Genomic DNA, 19,419 nt, shown 5'->3' with positions numbered 1-19,419 from the left:
TTCTTATTAGCACTCAATGATATTTGATATATTTATTTGTTCAATTTCTTTAATAGGTCTAGCTCTCCCAACCAGAATGTAAGTTCCATGAGAGAAGGAACTGCATTGTTCACTCTTGGATCTTTAACAGCAAAAATCCAGTAAATAGATAATAGATGGATGAACGAATGAATGAATGAATGAATGACTTTATTCACCCTTTAAAACAACTCTGCAAATTAGAGCAGTTAGCCCCAGGAAGCTAGGCCATAATTCTCTAAGTCCCACACTTTTCCTAGTACCCCATGCTACCCCCACATGTTGAATAAACATAAAGGTGAGGGAAAGCCATGCCTCCCTTACCTTCCCCCCACCCTGCTCCTCCTACCTTTATCTGGTAGAACCAAAGTCTCCAGTTCTCACTTCACTTGCCCATTCTTAGGGGGATACAGTGAGCAAAGTCCACAGGCATTCATCCCATCCTATGCTACTTTTATGCAACTTCTCTGCAATCCAAGAAGCAAAGGTTATAGCATTTGGAGTTTGGGAGCAAAGATAGTCGGATTTAAGAGCCATCTCTGAGTCACCTGAAGCATCCCTGCAGTATGGACATGGCCTAAGGCACGGACCAGAATCAGAGAAGTTGATTTTTTTTAACTCACCGGGATATGATGAGGGCAGATCCAAGGTTAAGGTGACAGGTTTTCCTGTACCGCAGTCTTGTCCATTTATATCCAGGACCCTCCACCTCTGAGGTACCCTGTTGAATGACTCACTCCTGGCTACATTTGTGCCTCAAAAAATATTGGGTAGAGATTGCGCTCACTCTGGCTCCCGTTCCAGGATGATCTCACTCCAGCTCCTGGTCCATAATGATGAGGTTAGCCTGAATTATAACCTACAGCAGAGTTTCAGTTACTTCCTTTGGAAAAACGGACTTTTATCTGCCTTAGATTTTAAATTTTATACTAGGTAAATATCACTTTCACTCCAATATATTTTCATTTCATGAGGATGATTGATGAAAACAGGAGCCAATATTTTAATTGCTCTAATAAAATGAATCATTGCTTTCATTCGCATTTTACTCCTTGCAGAGATTTTTTTTTTTAATGTGTAAGTGGATTTCTGAGAGTTCTTAAATATAAGCATGTCTCTGAGATTGCTAACTACATTTCCCTTAGTAGGCTATTTAACCCAAATGTTTAAAGTAGATTACATATCTCAGAGGACTTGTAATGGGCTATGGAGTCACTCACTCTGAAGTCACCATCAGATTTAAGCAGTAAAAAAATCATTAGAGCTGTTTGGCTTGCTTTTGTGGAAGGTGGGTTAGTGACTTTTCTCCAGTTTCTATATATTCACTTCACAAGTATTACCATTATCTCAGAGGCATTAAAGGAGACCCTCCCAGTGATGGGGGATCTGGACGAGATGTCACCTGAATGTGCACACATGAGTGCACACATATAAACACACTCATCATGGTACAACTGCTCAGACTGGACTCATTCACAAAGAGCATAAAAAACATATTTTAATCTTTTGACAACACATGGTTCAGCTCCACCTGCTCAGCAACCAGTGGGCTTGCCTATATCCTCTGTGGTCCTGTCCTCACTATGCAGGATTTCTGTAAACAGACCAGTGCACCTCCCCAAGCCTGCCTTGCCGTTCACCATGATGAACAGAAGATGGTATTAGTCTTCAGGGATGTCGATCCAGAACCTTTGAAGTACACTGGCCTATACTTAAAACTCAAGGGCAACTGAGATGACTCTTCAGAAGTAGGGCCTTTCCTTAAAACTCAGGAGACCTAATGCCATGCTTGACCCTAGGTCCTCCTTTCTTTCTTGCATCCAGTATTCAGCATGGTCTGTCCATCTGTCCTCTTCACTTACCCTGAAGTTATCACTTCTTTCCATCATTACCACCACCACCTCAGAGAAGGCCACCACCATCCTCTACCTTGATTCCTACACCAACTCTCTCAGTCTGTGATTTTACTTCACTCCTTTCTAGAATACTATCAGAATGTATCCCCAAAATGTCACTCCCCTGCTTAAAATCCTCCAGTGTCTCCCTTTGGCCTTCAGGACAAGATTCATGTTGCTTAGCACAGCCAATAGGACCTTCATGATCTCACTCATCTGTTTTCCTTTTATGTCACTCCTGCAGCAAGCATGCTTCTACTGCAAGGAATGTATTGCTCTCTTCTACAAGATTCTCTAGTTACTGTTAAATTATTCTTCTTGACTCCACTTAACTGTCATTTAAGGACCCTGTCCTGAGCCTTCCAGGTTGGGAGCTATTCTCACAGCCCTGTCACATCACTCACTGCACTACAGTGGAATACTGTCTTCTTCAAGCAGGATCTGAGTCTCATTCACTATCAAATTCTTAGTCACTAACATGGTATCTAGACTCTAACAAAATGAATAAATATGTGAGGTCAGAATTTTAAGAATGGCTTATAGCATTTCCTTTATTTCGTGACTATATTGTGTCCTATACTTCTGGTTCTATTTAAACCGATCTTGTATCCTAATCCTATTCTGTTATTTTCTTTGTTGCCATAGGTCCCTCTGCATATAAGGCAGAGAACAAAAGAAATGGAGAGGAAGTCTTAGCTGTGTTCTTTTCAGGAGGGCTTTTATTTTTTAAAAAAATTAAAAGTTTATTCTTTACTTGAAGAGTTTTAGGCATGATCTCTCTCTCTCTCCCCCTCTCTCTTTCTCTGTCTCTCTGTCTCTCTCTCTCTGTCTCCCTCAATAGTACTTAGGGTCTCAGGCTTGCTAGGCAGGTTCTACCACAGGAGACATGTTCCCAGCACAGACATAGATAGCATAGACTGGAGCAGTGGTTATTATAAATAAATCTGACCATAGTTTTGAAATGAGGGAGAAAAGCCTGGAAAGATTTTTCACATGACTACAGAAGCAAAAGAGAAGGTAGACGTAGATGAGGAAATGATATGACATGTTTTTTAAAAGAGAGTGTAAGACATAGATACATAGAGGATTGAAAAGTCGAAACACTGAGAAGTAAAGGGGAACAAGGAGTGGAAAGGGGAAGAATGGGCAAGGTAAGAAGATAAGGGGAGGAAAAGGAGATGAGAAGACGTATTAGAGTACAGATAAATCAGAGAAATGAGAACAAAAAAGAGGAAGAAAAAAAGATATTTTGAACCAGGCCTTGTATCCACATGTGAATAATGAGGGAAAAGTGAAAAAAAAAACAAAACAAAAAACAACAAAAAAAAAAAAAAGATATTTACATAATGTGCACAGTAATCTGTACATAGTAGGGGGTCTTATTTTGATAGTTAAATAGATAAATGAATGAATGAAAAGCAAGAAAAAGTCAAGGTGAAAATATTTTTATTTCATTCCACCATGTTATATATTCATTATACCCCAAAATAGTTGGGTGCTGGTGGCTCACACCTACACTTAGCTACTTGGGAAGCCAAGATTGGGAGGATCACAGGTCCAGGGCAAACTGGGCAAAAAAAGTTTGTGAGGCCCCATCTCGACAGAAAAAGAGCTAGGTGTGGTGGCACACACTTGAAATAACAGTGACAGCAGGAAACATAAAATAAGAGGCTGTTCAGTCTGGCCCGGGAAAAAAAACAAGACAGTATCTCCAGAATAACCAGAGCAAAAGGAGGTAGAGGGGTGGTGCAAGAAGTATGGCACCTGCCCTGAGTTCAGATCCCAGTATCACCAAAACTTTTTTTTTTTAAAAAAAGAATAACCTGTATGCTAATATTCATTTATTCAACCAACATTTACTAAGCACTCTTGGTGGGCCATACACTGTTTTAGGTGTTAAGAATCTGACCGTGAGACCCTTCAGCCATGCACCCAAGGACACTGCAAAAGAAAGTGTTAAATTCCTTTTTTAAGTTATAAACAATCTCTTACTTTATATCGCACATAATTTGTGAAAAAAAAATCAGAATCACAGGTAATAGTATGACTTGGCAAGAGCCACAGGAAACAGGAGCAGTTTTTTCTCAATAGAATTAGATGACATTATGACATGTGCCCATTTAAAATGGAACTGCAAATCATAAAAATGCCAAAAATGTGGGGAAGAAAAACATTAAAGGAGCTAACAGTAGAATATTAAAGACAGACATAATTAAAGAGAGAAAGGCATAATAAATATAGGGTACTTTAAATTCTCTTTGTCATAGGGCTATACTGCAATTTGACTCCCAATCCCATTAAAGTCATTCTAAATTGATTCCCCAGGTATAATGAGCCCCTCTTGATAACACCAAAACACTTGGCCTCTCAAGAGCTCCTTAATGCGGCCCTGCAGAGATGTGGCTGACAGTATCTTCCTACAGAATGGCAGCCACTTCCACTTCACTCAGTGCCCTGTGCACAGGCAAAAGGAGCAAGTCTAGATCTTCCTGCATGGGTGGATAGCAGAGGACTGGGCAGCTTGCGAAACACCTTTTAGGCACACACAGAGGCATCACGGTCCTACTGCATCCCCAAGTTTTGAAGTTTCCTGGTTATGAATGAATGTCTTAGAATTTGCTGAAATTTTGAGTTTCCTTTTGAAAACCCTTTATTATTTTATATTTGGACTACATGTGGGGCTTCCCACTTAATCTGAAGAAAGGGAGAATTTATACAGTCTCCCACTAAGGTCACCTTTTGGATGGATAGACAGATGATGGAGAGAGAGAGAGAGAGAGAGATGATGGATGGATAGATGGGTGGGTGGATGGATAGATAGATAGATAGGTGGATTCCATGTGGAAAGATAGATACTTACAATAAGAACATAGGAAATCTAAAATATATTTAAAAATCAACAGTATCCTTATCCACTATACAATGTTAGCAAATTTAAGGGACATCCAAGAAACCCAAATTATTATATGACCATTTTCTTGGATCCCATTAACTTTAAAAGAACGAGAGACGTCATCCATTTGCATGACTAAATAGCTTTTCTCTAAAAATGTAGCACCAATAGCTCTTCTACCTGTTCAGGTTTGGTTCTCACCTTTCCCCCTCCCAATTTTTTTTTAATCACTAAAAGTATTTGCATGAAAATCTTTGTTTCCCAAGGACTGATGCTGCCTCTTTCCACCTTGATGACATCACAGCCCATGCAAAGGGGCTAATTTTAATACCACAAAGGGTCATGATTTCAAGTGGAATCAGCTAATATCTGCAAGAAAGACCTTGTTTGCAAGCAATTGTTTCTGATAATAAAATACAAAAATAAATATCTAAAATATAAAGTAGATATTTTATGTAAAGAAGGTGTACTAACATTACTTAGGATTTTCTACATCTGAAAGCTGCGGGAAAAATTTAAGGCAAAGAAAAAGAGAAATTAACTTTCCATTGATAGCAGGATTTCTGTACACCTTTGCCAGTGTTGTTTGGCCTACAAAATGGGGCAACTATATTTTTATTTTAATATTCTATCTTCTTTCACTGAGAGTCTAGATAATAGATGGCCAAAGTCAAATGTTGTATCTAGACATCGCTTATTTTGAACAAATATAAAGCCACTTATAATACTTTCTATTGTTTTATTATCACAACATAATTTAGCATTTTACTGACAGTTATTTCTATTATCACAATTAAACATCAGTTTTCAGTGATTTTAGTCTCAGCAATGTGCGTATTTGAATATGCCTCTAACCATTCTACTTCTAAGAGATAATGAGAAATATTTCCCCCTGTTATAACATGAAATAAATTTTTAGACCTCATAAACAACAAGGTATTGGACAATTAAGAAAAATGCAAATGGAATTTTAATGTATTTTGATAAGTTTACACAATTTTGAAAAAGTTATGATGAAATCATGAAGTACCATTAAGAGAACTTTGGTGACTAGCATGGTGCAGTAGTACATGCCTGTATTCCCAGGTACTTAGGGAGCAAAGATCAGGAGGTTAGAGGTTCAAAGTCCAGTCAACAAGTTAGCAAAACCCCATCTCAACAAATAAGCTAGATATGGTGGTCACAGCTGTAATCCCAGCTATGTGAGAGGCAAAGGTAGGAGGATCATGGTTCAAGGCCAACTCCAGGCAAAAACATGAGAAACTATATGAAAAATAACTAAAGTAAAAAGGGCTAGAAGCCTAGCTTAAGTGGTAGAGCACTTGCCTAGCAAGCATTAGGTCCTGAATTCAAGTCCTAGTACTACCAAAAGGGAGAGAAAAAAACCTGTGTGATACCCAGCCTTTGAAGGAGATTTCAGAAAAGATAACCAAATATGGACACTCGCATATGCACAGTTCATGCTACCTGCGGACTACGGACTGTGATCTGGAGCCATGTGTGACTTGTTCGTACTGCCAAAGTGATCACACACAGCACGGTCTGTGACTTGTGATCATCTGTGATTCTCTTGTGGTTGAGAACAGTGTCAGGCACAAAAGGTGGTGTGTTGGAGTCTCATGTAAACTACTTAGTTTTGTCCTCTCTAGACCACAAAGGTATGCCACCCCCAAATTATCTTCATAAGGATGGCTAGCTCTTAGATAAGAAGATTGGAAGAAGACAAGTGCTCACAGCTATAATCTCAGCTACTTGGGAGATGGTAGGATCTTGGTTTGAGGTCAGCCTATGGAAAAAGTTATTGAGACCTATTTCAAATACATGGCACATTCCTGAAATCCCAGCTACTCAGAGGTATGAGGAGAAGGATCATAGCCAGGTAGCTCAGTCAAAAGTATGAGACCCCATCTGCAAAACAAGTTAAAGCAAGAAGGGCATGGGACTTGGCTTCCATGGTAGAGGACTTGCCCCTACCAAGCACATGACCCTGAGTTCAATCCCCAATACTGACAAAAATAAACAAAATCCACTACTTACCACAATCTGTCTTTGGAAGAAAGTTTTTTGTGTGTTCTCAAAGAAGCAAAGCATCTGCTCATTTAAGTTACTTTTCCCATGCCTGGTGTGTGTGTGTGTGTGTCACAGTACACATTACAATAACAAACAGTGAAAGTATGGTAGTGCTGGAGGAACCTCGTCCACTTGCAGAAGGAGAAGCAGACGCCTGACATGAATCCATGGAGACCCTGAACAGGCTGTTTTTCACTAATTCAAGGGTAAGTCCTATATGGATGCTGTCACTGGACCTGCAGACAAAGCAAGAGCCACCTTCAGGGTTAGAGAGGACTGGATCTCAGCAATGCGCCAGACTCAGAATCTATGCATCCTGCCCCCACTCCATAGAGTCCACAGCCATCAGAGCTCCAACTGTCTACACTGAGTACATGAGAATGACACATTCCATTCCATCAGTATCAATTCTGGTCACATGCACCAAAATGAACCACTCTGTGTCATGTGGGTTGGCGGCTCAATGAGATATATCTTGATTTAATAGAGAAATAAAAGCAATATAAGGTCATAAGCTAAGACCATCATAAAGTGCATGCAGGTACCCTATACTTTAACACTCCCAAGCCGCTTTTTAACTGAGTGAAACAATTTGCCTAATGTGTACAGAAATGGTTGGATTAATTTCCTCCTTTAAGTAATATCAACCTGTCCCCTATAATCCACCTTAGTAGAAGTGCTTTGGTTTTCTTCTGTACCTTTTCAAATGTTGAAACTCAAAAGGTGCAGGGATGGTAGGAATGCTGATTTCTGAATGACAGGAAATCTCCCACAGGAAAAAAAAAAGAACATTCACACTTGATTACAGCCTTTAAAGACCCTTTGCAAACACCAGTGGCTGAAAACAGTCAAGTGGATGATTTCAACTGCCCTGGGCAGGAAAAGGCAGCTGACAGCCTCTCTCTATGGCTTCATTAAAAATTCCTTCACTCATAACACAATTTTTTGAGCACCTAGTATGTCTCAAGATTCATTGTTCTAGATAGAGGTTTTCAATGCGGTGGTGGGGTAGACGGCAGAGAACATTTGAGATGACGAATTACAGAAGGAGTTAATCATAAGAACATATAAAAGAATATTTCAAGCATTGAAAACAGCCACTACAAAGACACTCAGGCAGGAACAGGTCTGGTAAATTCAAGAAATAGCAAGAAGGGCTGGGAACAGCGGTGTGCACCTCCTGTAATACTAGCTAAGGATGAGTCTACATAGGAGGATCACAGCCTAAGATTGACCTTGGGCAAAAAGTGAGGACCCTATCTGAAAGAACACTAAAGCAAAAAAGGACTAGGAACATGGCTCAAGTAGTAGATTGCCTATTTAGTAAGCACGAGGCTCTGAGTTCAAACCCTAGTACCCCTTCCCCTCATAAAAGAAATAGCAATGAGGGCAAGATGGTTGAAGCAGAGACAATGAGGAGAAAGGAGTAGAAATGAGGTCATGAAATAACACAGTGCTGTCAAACAGAGGGCAGGTTATATATCCTAACCAAAAGCAAAGTCAAGGAGATGTTTAAGTCAGCTTGTGCACATTGTGAATTTACATCTTATTTTCAATAGGCTTTTTTAAATCCTGAAAATAGGCCATTCTCAAATGACTTCTTCCAAAGACCCTAAACAACTACTCAGATTCAATCACTTCTTTTTAAGGAGGTAAAGATCAAAAGATTCTATGATTAATACAAGGTAAGAGTGGCATAAGTGAGACAGGAAAAAGTGATTAAATCCAAGATGGGTGCCCTTTCTTCACTATTCAAAAATAATTGTAGGTTTGCACATGACAACAACCAGATAGATCAATCAAATCGATGAATATTCCAATCACAATGGTTGTTCCAATTCACAAGTAAGTACTCTAAGGAACAGGAAAGTCATAGGACACTTGAGATAATGCTAAACAGATAAGGCAACCTATAGAACTTGTTTTGTAATGTTGTTCTTCTCAAAGTGTCAAAGCCAACCAAAAAGGAAGTGCTATGTTTATTAACTCCAAAGATAACCTGACTTCTACAATGCCACAAATCCTAAGCACGTGATATGTTAACATTTAAGTGAGTTCTTAAACAGCTCTTCTGATGGTTAAAAAATGAATAGTAAGTCAAAATCCACAACTTTCTGTTTCAGACTTCTCACCTTTTTGTATGCATGACTCAGGCAACTAGCCTCTACAAGCTAATAGGAAAAGTCCTCCTTTCCACTGTTAAAGTTGTCAGCTTCGTAGTTAATCTCCCTTCTTATGTAAATTGTGATATCTTTATTGATGGATATTCATCCCAAGTTAGTTACAACTTATTTTCAGTAAAGTAACAGTAATAATTGAGGATAGAACTGATAGAGGCTTAAATCCCAGGAACTGGGATGGTGGAGTGGCTCAGGCAGTAGAGTATCTGCTTAGCAAGCAGAGGCCTTGAGTTCAAACCCCAGTGACACCAACAAATAAAAAATAAAAAGGCCAGGAGCTACTGTTTAACTCACACAGCTGAGTGTCTTTTCAATTGAAGTGCCTTTCAAACCACAGAATTAAGTACCTACAGTTTACCAGATTTTTCTTCCATATTACAATAAAGTACAGAAAACTAAAAACATGCTCAATGAGTCAACACAATTTATCATGCTAAGAATGAATTTAGAAATCATTGAAGATGCTTAAAAAAAAGTAAAATGTTATATGTATATGAGTACATGTAACAATTGTTGGTGATATGCTCACCTGATTTATTGATATATATATATAATTTAAATTTGTCCTATTAATAACATCATTGATGACTTTGTTTGTTTGTTTCTTAGTGCTGGGGACTGAATCCAGCACCCAGCTCATGCTAAGCCTATGCTCTACAACAAAGCATTTATTCTACCGCAAAGTTTATTCATCTTAAGACTACAGTATACAGATAACGTCAATAAGCCTCCCAGGCTATGTGGAGCCAATTTGACACTCTAAATACCTTGGAACTGGCTTAAATAACAATGGCTGCTTTTAACTAATTAGTAAACTGAACTGTTGTTGGAATAATTTATTTGAACTGCCGTGCTTTTTAATTTATTGTCATCAGTGATAAAAGCTCATTTCCTAACAAGTGCTTGAAAAATTATATCACCAGTTTAAGGCTTATTATGACTTTTTTAATTCTATGTGATTTAATCCTTTGAATGATCCATCAGGATTTTCCTTAGATCTTTAAAAGAACTGTAATGAGTTCAGGGATGATAGAGATTAAATTCACAGGATAATCACAAGAGCAAAAGGGAAATTTCTTCACATATACACACGTGCATAATGTAATAGAATACAGTAGATTGTTCCACCATCCCAAACATTAAGATTTGAATGTGACTTCCCAATTCCCCCCAGAAATTAGGAGGGGAAAGGAGAGAGACAGTGAGGGAGTAAGGAGGGAGTTCACCATATGGTTTCAGTCTCAAATTTTTAAGGTATTTTCCCATACTACCATGTAACTGCTAACTCAACAACTTTAATCTTTCCTTCCTTCCAAAGGGAAGAAGGTAAATAAAAGAAACACAAACCCAAGGGCATTTTGATGAGCAACTTTAGAACACTTCTATTATACCACTGGATAACTGAAGAACAAGATCCTTCAGTTCAATACCCGAAAATACATCTGAGGATTATTGTCAAAAAAAATTTATGACTTCCTTTTGGAAGATGAAAGAATGAAAAAATTCAGTCTTGTAATCATCTTTACAGGGCCATCTCCATAAAATTCTTCTTCGTCGTCTTTTATTCTTAGGCTATTTTCTCTGATGAGACCAAATTTTCTAAACCTTCACCGAAGAATCCCTGACTTGGGCTGCTCAACCTACTTCCTTCCTCCTTTCAGTATTCATTCAGTATGTAAGTACTGAGCGTTTACCATATGTCACGTAAATATGGTAAACTCTTCCAAGTAAATAAGACAAAAAAAGAGTCCCAGGACAATCATGAGATTAGGGTAGAAGCAGATAGGAGACAAGAGAGGGGTGCTGAGCCATCCATAGTGTATCCAAGAGAACAGCTGTGACACGAGTAAGAAATGGTGTAACAAGGAAGTTAAAGACCTCAGATCTTTAGCACTATGGTCGAGTCCCACAACACAGTCTCACCGTTAGCTCCTTGTGCTCAAACATATCCTAAGGTAGCACCAGGCTCTTACAACAGCAACAGCAACCCCAAACCCAGTACAGCAGACATAAAAATATTCAAACCAAGCACACTTTTGAACTCCTCTGAGCTGAGCAAGCACAGTGTGATGTGGGCAGGGGGAGTATCACTATCTCAACTTTACAGATAAGTAACATGAATCTCAGCAAAGGGACTGTTTAAGGTTACAGAGCTAAGTAGTCTAGCAACTGAAACCAAGTCCTTGCCTCCAATGACTATTCTAGAATATCTGCACAATGGAATATGGATGGCAGCTAGTGGAGAAATATTTCTAGAAGCTGCTCAGGAAACACTGGGCTGACTTAGCTTGCTTGCACCTCTAGGTGGGGGCTGCCAGTGACTGTGGGAAGTTTTGTAGAGGGGAGTAGGAGTAGGAGAGATGGAAAGACAAGAACAGATAATGAATTAAACCCCAAGGCAATGCAGATGTCTGTAACAAGATGCCAGGTGGAATGGCATCCCAACTTCTACCTCTAGAAATTTTAAAGGTCTTATTTTATTAATCAGGGACAGTAGCTCTTGATTTACCAATTAACTCCAGATCTCCAAGGTTTTACACTGTGGTTAAGTTGAAACAAATTCCACTTCCTTCTCTGACAGAGATTTATTTAAATAGACCAGTGCTCTCCCAACTAAATGCTGTCTGAGTAAACATCTTCCCACTAGAAGCCAGGTATATCCTCAAGGGCTCAAAATGTCAAGCAAGGCCTTTCTAGAACATTCTCCAGTGACTTCAGTGGTTAGGTGTCCCTGTCTCCTGATGCATGCGTATTTGAATGGATCATTCTTATATATGTCTAGGCATTTATTTGGAAGCAATTAAAATACTCTCCTTCTTCATGGTAAGAAGTATTTTTTGTCTTAACATGTCACAGTCATTTCCTTCTCTGTAATATCACCCTACTTCTTTGTTACTAAAATGCTTCCTGCTCAAGCCAATCTGATCCTTCGAAATTCTACATGTATAAAACCAGGAGTTACCCCCTTTCCACTCACAGACCACTTAGTACAATGCAGGAACCACAGAACAACACTATATATTGGTAGAATTATTCCTTTAAGATATGATTTCAAAAGTTTCTCTTTAAAACTCATTTCTAAGGATGACAAATAACACACACTTGTTGAGAAATGGCCTATAGTAGATGGAACTCCTTAATGGGATCAAGTCACTGGTTTTGGAACTTAATGCTTTCCAGTCCAAAAGATCCAGAGATACAGAGTTATCTCAAGGGACTCAAATAAGCTATTTTATCCAGTTTGAAAAATAAACAATAAAAATGGCAAACAGAAAAATTCTCATTGTTCTGTGACTCTCTGCTACTAAATTAGTTCATTGTCTATTAATGGCATTTGGTAAGAACACTTTAGGTCTGAAAGTTGCTTAAGGAATGCTCACAGTGCCTGGCCTCTGTCTCCATGGATCCCATGAACAGATCCCATGGAGAATAGTTTTCAAATTTTAAATTGCTCTAACTTTTACTCAGAGCACAAACATCAGACCAACCACAGCGACTTTTGTATTGATGGGGTACAAGAACGAAGAGATTTCACTGTAGGGGGAAACATCAGCAAATCAGAAGAGCAGAGATGATCCCAGCCAGCCCAAAATGAGAGGGGCAGATGTAGGCATTAGCACAGTTTCCGATGAATAAACATACCCTCTTGCATTATTTCCATGTTTGCTTGCTCTTGCATGCTGTGTGTCTTTGGCGAAGAAGAGCCAATATCTGTATTTGAAAATGATTGTTAATCGCATTTTTTAAAAACATATTTTAGCCAAAGGATGAAAACACTCACAAATGTAGCTGGAATGAAAAAGAGAGAAAGAGAGAGAGAGAAGCAGCCACCCCTGCAGCCAAAACAACTCAGTGTGGAAACAGTGTGGTGTTGACGCATCTCTGAAGCCCAGCTGATTTGTAAAATCATCAGAAACTGAGGCGGCTGGCTCTGATTACCACTGTGATTTGGGGGTGTATTTATCCTTTGACAGAAAATCTGTTCAACTGAATTCTTCCCCTTATATGCCACCCACCCAGCAATGTGCTAACAGTGATCTTCATAAAGAACCAAGGGTCATCAAAGGTTATCTTTTCATTCAAAGGTCCGGAAGGGAAGATGGAGACAGAACTCCACACTAAATTTTACCTTGTGAAAAAAGAAGTCATTGAATAGCTAGCTGAAGAGGCCAAGAGATTTTAAATAAAATAGCCAAAGACCAGGGGAAAATGACCTTGAATGGAAAATTATGGGAAATACAATTAAACTAGATGTGGGGAGACTGGGAATCTGAGGTAGGAAAGAAAGAAGAGAGGTACATTTGATTCCCTTCTCCTAAATGTCAGCCTCTTACCCTCTCTACCAATCCCTTGAGACAGATTAGATCTGAAAATGCCTTTAATCTTTGGTAGACAGGTGTCAGCACCACGAGGCTAACACATTCACGGGCAATGGCCTGAAAATTCCAACAAGTCGGGTTAAATAATTAAATATACTGAGGATCCAAGGTTACTCACCAGACGCTATCAACTCACAATACCATATGATCTGCTTACTATGCAAATATCCACATACGTGCAAAGTCTTATTATAAATAACTCATTTCCCAGCTGCATACATACTCTACAGAGAAAATGACACATTGCCTGACTACCACTGAAAGAAGCCAAGTGAAAGTGATGTATAAAATCAGGCTGCTTCTCCTGAATTTAGGTTTTGTTTGAAACATAAAAGGAAGTCCTAACTCTAAAATGAGAGTTCTCTGGTACTCAATATATGGATTTACAAGTGGGTACTACCATGCCAGGAAGCAAAGTTGATCTTTGTCAGAGTCTAAGTGGTGACTTTATTAACAGTGAAATATTGCTTTGGCTCTGGAGGGGACAGTGTTTGTGAGTGACTAAACTGTCACGTATTATCTTCTTAGTACTCAGTAGCTAATTTCTTGAGTGTCTACATGCAAAGTATTTGCTAGATGTCTTCCCAAGGGGAGGTCAAAGATCCTCACTTCCCCTACCCTCTCTTCTCCATGTTCTGGGATTGGTTTTTGTCCTGGAAAACAGGCCAAGATTTCTGTACATGCACACCTCACACACACAAACCCCTCATGCTCTTATTCACTTCCACCCTTCAGGGATTGCTCTGTGAAGCCTGACTGCCCACTTGGGCTGAAATTCCCTTCCTCCACCTGTCCTAACCATGGTCCCCATTTACCCCACTCTCTCACGCAACTCCTCCTGGTCACTAATCTCTGAGTACTTGGCTCATTTGGACTATTCCTATCTTCAGCCCTGATTTTTTTACTTAGCCTTGTTTAGCTTCTTGTTCTGGGTCCCTCCCCACCTCAGCAGAATTTCCTGATTCTTAGAAGCCGCACCATTCTATGCCAGTTTGAAGTATCTAAAACCCAGACAACTGGAGAAGGACTCCCTTTAAGAATACAAAAATACAAATTTAAAATTAAAAAAGAAAAAAAAAAAACTTTGGAGGGAAGCCATGCAAGAGAGGTGATCTGCTACTTGAGGTTCATCAGCCTCTCAATCTCTGACTAGAACTCCATTATTCTGGTGGACGGCCATTAAAGGTTTTTGGCCAATCTTCTGAGAAGCCTATCTATTTCTACAGTACTTAAGACTTTGTTTTCCTGGAGAATTTGAGAATTTAATAAAACTTAAAAGTGTTTATGCCCATAAGAGGCATGCAATCAATATCTGCTGATATAAATAATAAAAGTAATGGTAAGATGGGATCAGAGGGCCCCCAAACCTCCAATGCATAAAATTTGAAGAAGCAGCAGCTCAAAAACCCAATTATTCTTAGAAATAGCTAGGGATATAGGCCTAGCTTGATAGCATTTGAAACAGTCCCTACCCTGATACCATTAGAAAGCCCTTGTTTGAGTTACTAATAGCAAGATTGACACTGATGTTGGCAATTTAGAAATGGCAAATTCTGAGGCTAAGTTTAGGCTAAAGGGACTGGAAAGTATGGGACTATTCTCCACCTTCCTTCTTGCCACAGGAATAACAGGCTGAACCATCCCCATCCCCCAACCTCAGCCCCAGATTCCCAAATTTGCCCTCAGTATCTACACTGGGCCAGGGAGTTCTCAGGTCAATTTCACATACTGACAAGAATCACAGTTCTCTTTCTTCTGAGTTCTTTGAACACCAATCACAGCATTATACCCTTAAGACTTCTATTAGTTTGCTAGGACTTTTGAAAATAAACAGGGTGGCTTAAACAACAGAAATTTATCTCACTTCTGGAAGACTAAAATCAAGGTGTAAACAGTGTGGGTTCCTGTCCATGGCAATTGGGAAAGACTCTTTGCCAATCCTTTTTCGCTTTTATTGGCTCTCTTCTCAGTCTCTTCACATTGTTTTCCCTCCATGCATATCTGCCTCTGTGTCTAAATTTCTCCTTTTTATAAGAGTACCAGCCCCACCTTAATGACCTCACTTGAACTTGGTTATCTCTGTAAAGACTATCTCCAAATAAAGTCACATTCTGACATGCTGGAAGTTAGGACTCCAGCATGTCTTTTGGGGGGTACACATTTTAACCTGTAACTAGGACTATCACCAGGTCTTTTTATTAGACACTGGGAAAAAATATGTGTAACTAAGATGACCATTAATAAGTTCACTGAGCAAGCAGATATAACCATAGGATGACATGGGAATGCTTAAAGAATGCATTTTATTAACAGCAAAAAATAGAGAATTAAGAACTGATGTGATGTTGACTGACAATTATACTAAATTTAGCAAAGAATGCTGTGAAATTGTACAAAAATTGTTGTTTTTCTTCCATGTTCATAGACATTTTATGAAGCTAACTCAACATGTTCTAACTTTTTGAAGGACAAGCATTCCACAATCTCTGATCAATAATACTTCTTTTGAATATCCCTTTGCTAGGTAATTTAGGATTCATAGAATAGAGAAGGGAAGTCTGATCAATTACCCTTGGAGTATGGTATATATTTCATCTCTAGATAAAAGAGGTGAGAATTTTTTGGTGCTATATTCATTTATGAGGCATATATTACCAATGTAAGGATATAAAATGGTAGATGAGATCACTTTAACTGCCAGGAAAGTCCATCACTATTAGTCCATGCCATCTCCTTAGAAGAGGGACCAAGTAATTGCTCCACTTGCCTAGAACCTAGCTTCTTGTCATCTCCTACCATCAAATGAGGTGCTGAACCATTCGTAAACCAGAGGAAATGACAAGGTTGAATATGACGTGATAATTATGAAAATAAAGGACAACCATCAAAACAAAGAGAAAAGAGCCACACCACTGGCACTAGGTGTTACTCTCGGTGAATAATGCTGGATCAGGCAATGCTAGGACAGGATGGAAGTGTGCCTACCCTCCTTTCTTTTCCTTCTTGCATCTACTTAGAGGATTCTTTTGGCTTTGGGTTTTTTACCCCCTTTTCCCTCTTTCCAAAATAAAATTTACTTTTTGTGACTGCTGTGGGTGTTTGGGTTCTTATTTTAATTTATTTTAAAGTTTGATTTAAATTTGGAACCTGCATAAGACTTTTGACATTTATTTCTGGGGGTGTTTTCTGAAGCTCGATGAAGTGGGTGTTGATTGACAGGCAGGTTGCTATGGAAATGGCTGTCACTGCAGAGACTAAGGCTTTATTTCATAGTCTTCTTTTGTCAGGCAAAGGTTTGTGGGATATTTTAAAAATAGTATAAGTGCTCCAGAATTAATAGGAAACCATTCCGTGACTCTTTGCTAACATACCTATCAGAACCAGCAATTGTTTTCATTCTGTACTGTTCAGTTCTGCATATATATTCATAACTTTTTGCTTTAAACTAGTGCTTCCTGATATTGTTTTCTCTCCCGGGTTGTTCACCACATTTTCCCTATGATATTGGCCTCCTGTGAAATCATACAGATAAGGAAATTGAAGTAATAAAAAGAAAGTCCCAACTATACAGTCATGAACTTCGGCAGCCTATGACCTCCATCCTGAGGCTGCATTTACTAGACAGCTTCTTTATTTTAGGGTTTTAAATGGAAAATTCAGGAGATGAGAAAATGCACCTATATTAAAAGAGGACCAGATGAGTTACCTTAGACTTAAGTTAGGTTCAACTATTCTTATTACTATTCATTTATTTCTTCTCCACCTTTAGTAGTCTCTTGGAAAGTTGGGTATAGGATTAAATAGATACAGAATTTTGAAACAAATTGTAATCAGTCCCAAATCTCCTATTTCTCAGGACTGTTTATTTCCCAGACAATTATTAAAGTCCCAAAAGCAATCGAATTCTGAATACTCTCTAAGCATTTCTTAAAAAAAAAAAAAAAAAAAACTAGGCAGAAACCCCATGGTTTCTGCTCTGCAAATAATAAAGAATGACCCTCTTCTAAACTCAGCTTCCTATGAAACTGAATCCAATCATCTACTTCTTCAAAACAAGAATGTCTCAGTCCTACCTCACACTGCAACACAGCCCAAGACCCTGGATAGGTCAGCAACTCGATTTCTGAATAGAGTTCAGGAGCTGAGTGTTGCATTACTTTGTATTTTTCTGACTGCAGTCAATTTCTGCCATCTCTTTATTGGTCTTGTTTAGCTCCCTTTTATATGAATGTCAAGTTTTACATTTGTGAAGAGTGACCATCCAGACCCCTGCTGGAAAATCAAAATTTCCCCTTGCAAATGCTTCAGATTTCCTCTACATAAATAAAAATACAATTCTAGTTTGGAGGAAGTAAAATATAAAGACATACACATTTATTTTTGTGAACCCTAAGCTCAAGCTTGGATGATTACCTGTGTCAAGTCGTAGGAAGGGATTTCCAGAAGGATTTTTTCTTACCATGCAAAAAATTCTACATGTGTATACCATCATGACAAATGAAAATTCACTTTAATAGACTAAAAATGTTTGTCGTATTTTCTGGCCAACTGAAAATATCTGTTTTTAAAGCTGAGAATAAAAAGATCTTAATTACACGTGGTAAAGCAGAGTTTGACATTTCAAGGACCTTGAATTTTTTTAGCTAGATTTGGAGTAGGAATGGGAAAAGCATATTACGGAGGATGGACACTTGATCGTGCCTTCTCCTTCCTGTGGCTGTAACAGCTGATTTGGGAGGTAGACTGCAGCAGAGACCCATATCCCTGACTTTACTGCAAAAAAGCCTATAAACAGGTCCAGTTAGTACTAATCTTAGAAAAGATAAAGTTGGTGGGAAGATGAAAGAGGTGAGGAAAGAGAAGTGATAGTATGAGAACAAAATTCAATTTTTAAAAAATGCTAAGCAGTACAGAGATAAGAGCTATTGTAACGTAGGCTAACGTGGTATGAAGCTTATTTGTCACAGCTGTAACATTATTTACATCTTTTTATAAACATAGATGACATTTCTTGTCCTTTTTTGGGGGGAGGGCAGTACTGGAGGGTTGAAATCACGGCCTTACATTTGCTAGACAGGCTCTCTACCACTTAAGCCATGCCCCTGGTCCTTTTGGTGTTTGTTATTTTGGAAATAGGGTCTCCCTTAATGGCCCAGCCAACTTCAAGCTGCAATCCTCCCAATCCCCAACTCCTGAGTAGCTAGGAATAACGGCTTGTGCCACCACACCCAGTTCATCTCTTGTGTTTTTTAAAGAAAATATGATGCAACAATTATAGATGCACCTCAACTCATGATGGAGTGATATCCTAATAAACCCACTGTAAGATGAAAATATTGTATGTCAAAATGCTTTTAGTACATCTAACCTACCAAACTTAGCTTAGCCTCAACTTACTCTTAAACAGGCTCGTAACACTTACCTTAGATGACAGTTGGACAAAAATCATCTAACATAAGAACTATTTTATAATAAAGTATTGAGTAACCCATGTAACTGAGAGCAAACAACAGAATAGATGTAAGGAACATCTTTGGCACCATTAGAAAGTTGAAAACTCATTGTGAGTCAAACTGTCTTAAGTTGGGAAAGTGTATTAAACTTCGAGTCAGGTGAGCTAGAATGTGGTTTCTCAAGTCATTTTATAGGTGACCTCAAGGAAATAAAAATTTAGTTGCAATTATGTCTTATCACCTTGAAAATAATACCTTGCGTATAGCTTATAGCTTCTGATCACATTTAGTAAAACTAAATTGTTTTCACCCTCTTCACCTTCTCCTCCCTCTTTTCTTAAATTCTAACTTCTCTTCCAGTTATCATCTGTATCTTCAGTGTCATTATCATTCTCATTACTTGAGGGAAATATTTAAGTTGGAGATTCTGTTTTAGCATTTGTTTCCTATAGTCATAAGCTTAGAAATGATTTACCTACAGAGTCAGGAAAAAAACCTCAAAAGACATTTTCCTACATCTTTTCTCTTCAC

At 38.6% G+C, this 19,419-nt stretch overlaps 1 protein-coding gene across 19 annotated transcripts in view; it reads right to left on the bottom strand.

Moving 5' to 3' along the window:
- The window catches only part of Esrrg (estrogen related receptor gamma), a 556,652-nt gene that overhangs the window by 474,769 nt on the left and 62,464 nt on the right, over positions 1-19,419 (bottom strand). For 4 of the 19 annotated variants that reach the window (XM_074048304.1, XM_074048303.1, XM_074048314.1 and 1 more), the window contains one exon: positions 642-877. The exons of the other annotated variants lie outside the window; for them this stretch is intronic. The gene's annotated coding sequence lies outside the window, so the exon portion shown is untranslated. The remainder of the gene's footprint in view (positions 1-641; positions 878-19,419) is intronic. 19 annotated transcript variants of the gene reach the window in all.

This window comes from Castor canadensis, chromosome 11 (genome assembly GCF_047511655.1).
Source record: "Castor canadensis chromosome 11, mCasCan1.hap1v2, whole genome shotgun sequence".
Classification (NCBI taxonomy): Eukaryota; Metazoa; Chordata; class Mammalia; order Rodentia; family Castoridae; genus Castor; species Castor canadensis.
This window is presented reverse-complemented; position numbering and strand designations above follow the sequence as displayed.